Source organism: Bos indicus x Bos taurus, chromosome 10 (genome assembly GCF_003369695.1).
Source record: "Bos indicus x Bos taurus breed Angus x Brahman F1 hybrid chromosome 10, Bos_hybrid_MaternalHap_v2.0, whole genome shotgun sequence".
Classification (NCBI taxonomy): Eukaryota; Metazoa; Chordata; class Mammalia; order Artiodactyla; family Bovidae; genus Bos; species Bos indicus x Bos taurus.
In genome coordinates this window covers 53,727,586-53,732,908 of record NC_040085.1, presented here as the reverse complement: position 1 = coordinate 53,732,908, position 5,323 = coordinate 53,727,586, and the positions used below count along the sequence as shown (strand labels likewise).

Sequence of the window (5,323 nt, the reverse complement as noted above, 5' to 3'; positions counted from 1 at the left end):
CAGCCCACCAGGCTCTCCCGTCCCTGGGATTCTCCAGGCAAGAACACTGGAGTGGGTTGCCATTTCCTTCTCCAATACATGAAAGTGAAAAGTGAAAGTGAAGTCGCTCAGTTGTGTCTGACTCCTATCGACCCCATGGACTGCAGCCCACCAGGCTCCTCCGTCCATGGGATTTTCCAGGCAAGAGTACTGGAGTAGGGTGCCATTGCCTTCTCCGGATAGTGGTCTCAGTTCAGTTCAGTCACTCAGTCGTGTCCGACTCTTTGCAACCCCATGAATCGCAGCATGCCAGGCCTCCCTGTCCATCACCATCTCCTGGAGTTCACTCAAACTCACGTCCATTGAGTCGGTGATGCCATCCAGCCATCTCATCTTCTGTCGTCCCCTTTTCCTCCTGCCCCCAATCCCTCCCAGCATCAGAGTCTTTTCCAATGAGTCAACTCTTCGCATGAGGTGGCCAAAGTACTGGAGTTTCAGCTTTAGCATCATTCCTTCCAAAGAGTACCCAGGGCTGATCTCCTTCAGAATGGACTGGTTGGATCCCCTTGCAGTCCAAGGGACTCTCAAGAGTCTTCTCCAACACCACAGTTCAAAAGCATCAATTCTTCAGCACTCAGCTTAACTGCAAAAGCTAGATGATGGATACAGGGTGTTCTTTGTATTCTTTTCTACATCTGTATATGTTGACATTTTCTGTACTAAAATGTTGTTAAAATATGATTATGTATAACTAGTGACTTATACCTGCTGAAATTAACATATAAAGAATCATCTATTCAAATGTCTTCTGAAGCATGGAAATTTAAATCCTGGCCATTAGCATGAATTGAACTTCACTTACCATGCATTTATCCAGCAGCCACTAAATGCTTTCCTGTAGATTTTTCTCATTTAATTTCTGCAAAGGTAGGTGTCATCCCCATTTTACAAAGGAGGGAAATGCAGACTCTAGATAAGTAATACACAGGTAGAAAATAGCATAATTGGAATTTTTCCTTCATTTAGTCTGTCTCCCCAAATTCATGTTTTATTTCTGCTATACCATGCTGCTTCTCAGACATATCTGACCACCTTTTCCTCCATGCTGTTTTTCTTTTAGTAGTGAAAGCCTGGCACAACAAGGGGACAAACGTGTGGAAGATTTCTGGAGTCTTTGTCCTCTCCTTTCCTGTTAAGGCAGCTAGAGGTCCCAAAAAAAGTGTAGGTGAAAAGTGAAAGTCGCTCAGACATGTGTGATTCTTTGCAACCCCATGAACTATACAGTCCATGGAATTCTCCAGACCAGAATACTGGAATGGTAGCCTTTCCCTTCTTCAGGAGATCTTCCCAACCCAGGAATCAAACCCAGGTCTCCCGTCTTGCAGGCAGATTCTTTACCAGCTGAGCCAGCAGGGAAGCCCTGAGTTCCAAAGCACCTAAAGGAAACCATGAAACAAAGAATTGATAAAATTCTAGACCTAACTCACCAAGCTTTTGTTCTCCAAGAGTTCATTTGACCATTATTGCATACATTTGTGTCAGTTACTGTTCAAGATGCCAAGCTGATATCCTCATCTCACTTTCAGAACATAAATTAAGAGCTCAACCTTGAGGACTTTATGCTAACCTTGAGAGCATTATGCTAAGTGAAATAAGTCAGATAAAGACAAAATCTGTATAATCTCACTTAATATTTGGAATCTAAAATAACCAAACTCAGGGACTTCCCTGGTGGTCCCTTGGCTAAGACTCAACACAGGGGGCCCAGGTTCGATCCCTGATCAGGAAACTAGATCCCACAGGCTGCAACTAAGACCCGGTGCAGCCAAACAAACACATACATACATAAATACCAAACTCTTAGAGCAGATTTGCAATTGCCAGGGGTGTACTGAGGGGCAGGGGTGTGGTGAAAGAGAGAAGAATGGGTAAAGGTGGTCAAAGTGTGCATCCTTCAGTTATAAGATAGATGAGTTCTGGGGATCTAATGTACAGAATTGTGACTATGGTTAATTCTGTACTGTATAGTTGAAAGTTACTAAGAGAATAAATCTTAAAAGTTCTCAAGGCAGGAAAAAAAATGGTAACTGTAAGGTGATGGATGTGTTGACTAAACTTACTGTGGAAAACACTTTGCAATATAAACTTATGTCAATCATCATGTGTGCCTTAAACTTAATGTTATACATCAGTTAGATTTCAGTAAAGCTGGTGGGGATGGAGGTCTTAATCCTAACACAATTACCTCTCTCCTCCCGCCTAACATATCCCCACTCCACCCTCAGTCGGAAGCAGCACCTACACAGTTCAGGAAATGGACAAGGTACAAGATAGGAACGGAGTAGCCTGGCCAGCCGCCCCTTGCTTTCTCCTTTCTCTTAGTAAGAACATACCAAGTTTGCAATCTGAGGGAGCTTGGGACAGCTCCCTAATTCCAAACCAGTTATTAACAGTGGACCTTTAAGAATACATAATATAGAGTGTGACACAGTTTAAAAGCCCCATCATAAAGTGTGTGGAGGAAAGAGACCAGATTTTATAAGCACTCCTGGTTAAAGCAAGACTTGAATCAAAGAAAGGCCTTATGTGGGATCTGGGTATTTACATTCCCTTTATTCTCCATCACCTACCCATCCTGCAAATAAAAATCACCATACTTAGGCAAATCTAGACTTACCTATGCTTAAAATAACCCCATCTGACTAGCCTACAGAGTGGGTCATGTGGGGTAGACTTTTAACTCCATGGTGTACTTTCCCTGCCCCTGGATTTCTGCAACTCTGGGCCAGAAAAACCTAAGATGACAGAGTAAGAGCACAAACTCCAGTTTTATCCAGAGAGCTGAACTTTGACCTAGCAAGAATATACTGAGTCACCAGAGAGGCTATAACATATTTGATTCTTTTTAAAAAATATTAGATGCTTGAACCTTAAGAGTTGGAAAACCAAAAAATGAGAAACTGAGAATTTCAAGTAAGAGTGAGAGAATACCTACAGATTATTTAAGGGCATAAACTCAAAAATGCCCCTGCCTAACCTATTGAGAAGGCTTTCAGTAGGATGAAAAGGTGAGAGCTGCCTTTTCCCCTGGCTAACACATCTCTCTGACAGCAGAAAATTAATAGCTAGGGTAAGGTATTATTTGGGACTTCCCGGGTAGCGCTAGTGGTAAAGAACCCACCTGCCAATGCAGGAGACAGAAGAAATGTGAGTTTGATCCCTGAGCTGGGGAGATCCCCTGGAGGTGGGCATGGCAACCCACTCCAATATTCTTGCCTGGAAAACCCCATGAACAGAGGAACCTGGAGGGCTACAGTCCATGGGGTCGCAATGAGTTGGACACTACTGAAGTGACTTAGCACACAGCACGAGGTATTATTTAGTAAAGAACTGAAGCCCATACCTTGATTTAAATTTAGATATTTAGTTTTTCATATGTACTAAAACCTGATTTTTCCATCCTTCTGCCATCTGTACACATGTGCACAAGATCTAGAAGGAAGTACTCAGGTATCCCTCTTCCCCTTGAGCTCTTCAAATGAAACTCATTTTGCTTTTCCCCTCCCCAACTTTTTTATCTTTAGCAAGGTACCGCCTTTTGTAAATAGTCCAGGCTCAAAACTTTATCTTCATTTTTCTGATTTAGTTTTTATTTCATAATCCTAAACTTAATTCTGCAATCCAACTAGACTAGGAGGGAAATAAGGAAACTATAGAACCCAAAAAGCTGCAGCACATGAATAGATGTTGAGTATTTTCAAATAGCACAGAGATTATAGGATGGAGTGAAGAGATGAAGTTGGTGGGGTACACTCCTGAGCTACAGAAGGAATGGTACAGAAGCTAAAACACGAGTCATTTATCGGAGTTGTTCATTCGTGCATGCATGTTAAGTCACTTCAGTTGTGTGTGACTCTTTGTGACCCCATGGACTGTAGCCCACCAGGCTCCTCTGTTCATAGGATTTCCCAGGCAAGAATACTGGAGTGGGTTGCCGTGCCCTCTTCCAGGGGATATTCCCAACACAGAGATCAAACCTGCGTCTCTTATGTCTCTGCACTGGCTGGTGAGTTCTTTACCACTAGTGCCACCTGGGAAGGCCGAGTTGTCCACAGTCAGCATTAAAGAGCTTCTTGGTGGTTCTGCCATTCCTGGACCATAGCACTCCATGGCTTCCACGATATTCATGTCCTCTTCTGCCTTGCCAAAGACCACAGCTTTGCCATCCAACCATTCAGTCTTGACAGTGCAAACTGGGAACAGTTTGTGTCGGATCCAGCATTTGCCATGGACAAGATGCTAGGACCCATGTGCTTCGGGATGAGACTCTCATCATCATATCTCTCCCCACAGATGGATTTGCCATTAGTGCCATTATAGTGTGTGAAGTCACCACCTGGCACATAAAGCCCACAATCATTCACAATCTTTTCACAATCTGTGAAAGCAGGAACCTTTTTAATGAAGTCCTTTCTCCCCAGTGCTCAGAGTATGAAAGTTTTCTGCTGTCTTTGCAACTTTGTCTACAAACAGCTTGAAAAAGACATGGTCCAAGGGCTTACCATGCACAGCGTTATCAAAGAAAACAGCGGAGTTGACTGGCTGGGAGGTGATAGTGTCTGCAAAGCCAAACTTTCTTCATTCTTTAGTGCAAATTGCTTGTCCTCCTGGAAAGGAACCTCTTTTGCATTTTAACCTTTATCTTCACAAGTAAGGACTTCAACTCAAACAACTCTACCATATTTCCTTAAGATGACTGAGTCTTATTGCCCTCTTTGAATTTAACCTTTCCTGTCTGTCCCGACTATCTTGCCTGACTTTCATTGTGATCGTCTTCAAATATTGCTTTCATCTTGAGACTCCTCTGAGAATTACCCTACAGAGTGTCTAGGCCCTATCCAACCCTGGGTTTGAGCAGGCTTGTGGACAAGGATGATAGCATGTGAAAATACTTAGCATCATCCCTGGCATATAGCAGGCACTGTTGACTTCTTTTTCTTTTTATCAAGCTAGTTTCTTTACTGTCCCAAAGACTACCAGTGGTAGTCCGAGGCCTACCTTGGAGATATTGCAGATTTGGTTCCAGACCATCACAATAAAGTAAATCACATGAGTTTTTTGGTTTCTCAGTGCCTATGAGTTATATTTACACTATCCTGTAGTCTATGAAGTGTGCAAAGCATTGTATCTTAAAAATACATACCTTAATTTAAAAATATTTTATTACTAAAAAATGCCACCCATCGGGCTTCCCTTGTGGCTCAGTGATAAATAATCCTCATTCCAATGCAGGAAACACAGGTTTGATCTCTGATCTGGGATGATCCCACATGCAGCAGAGCAA

At 42.7% G+C, this 5,323-nt stretch overlaps 1 pseudogene; it reads right to left on the bottom strand.

Moving 5' to 3' along the window:
• Positions 1-4,060: 4,060 nt before the first annotated feature.
• On the bottom strand, positions 4,061-4,831 carry LOC113899639 (annotated as a pseudogene).
• Positions 4,832-5,323: the final 492 nt, after the last annotated feature.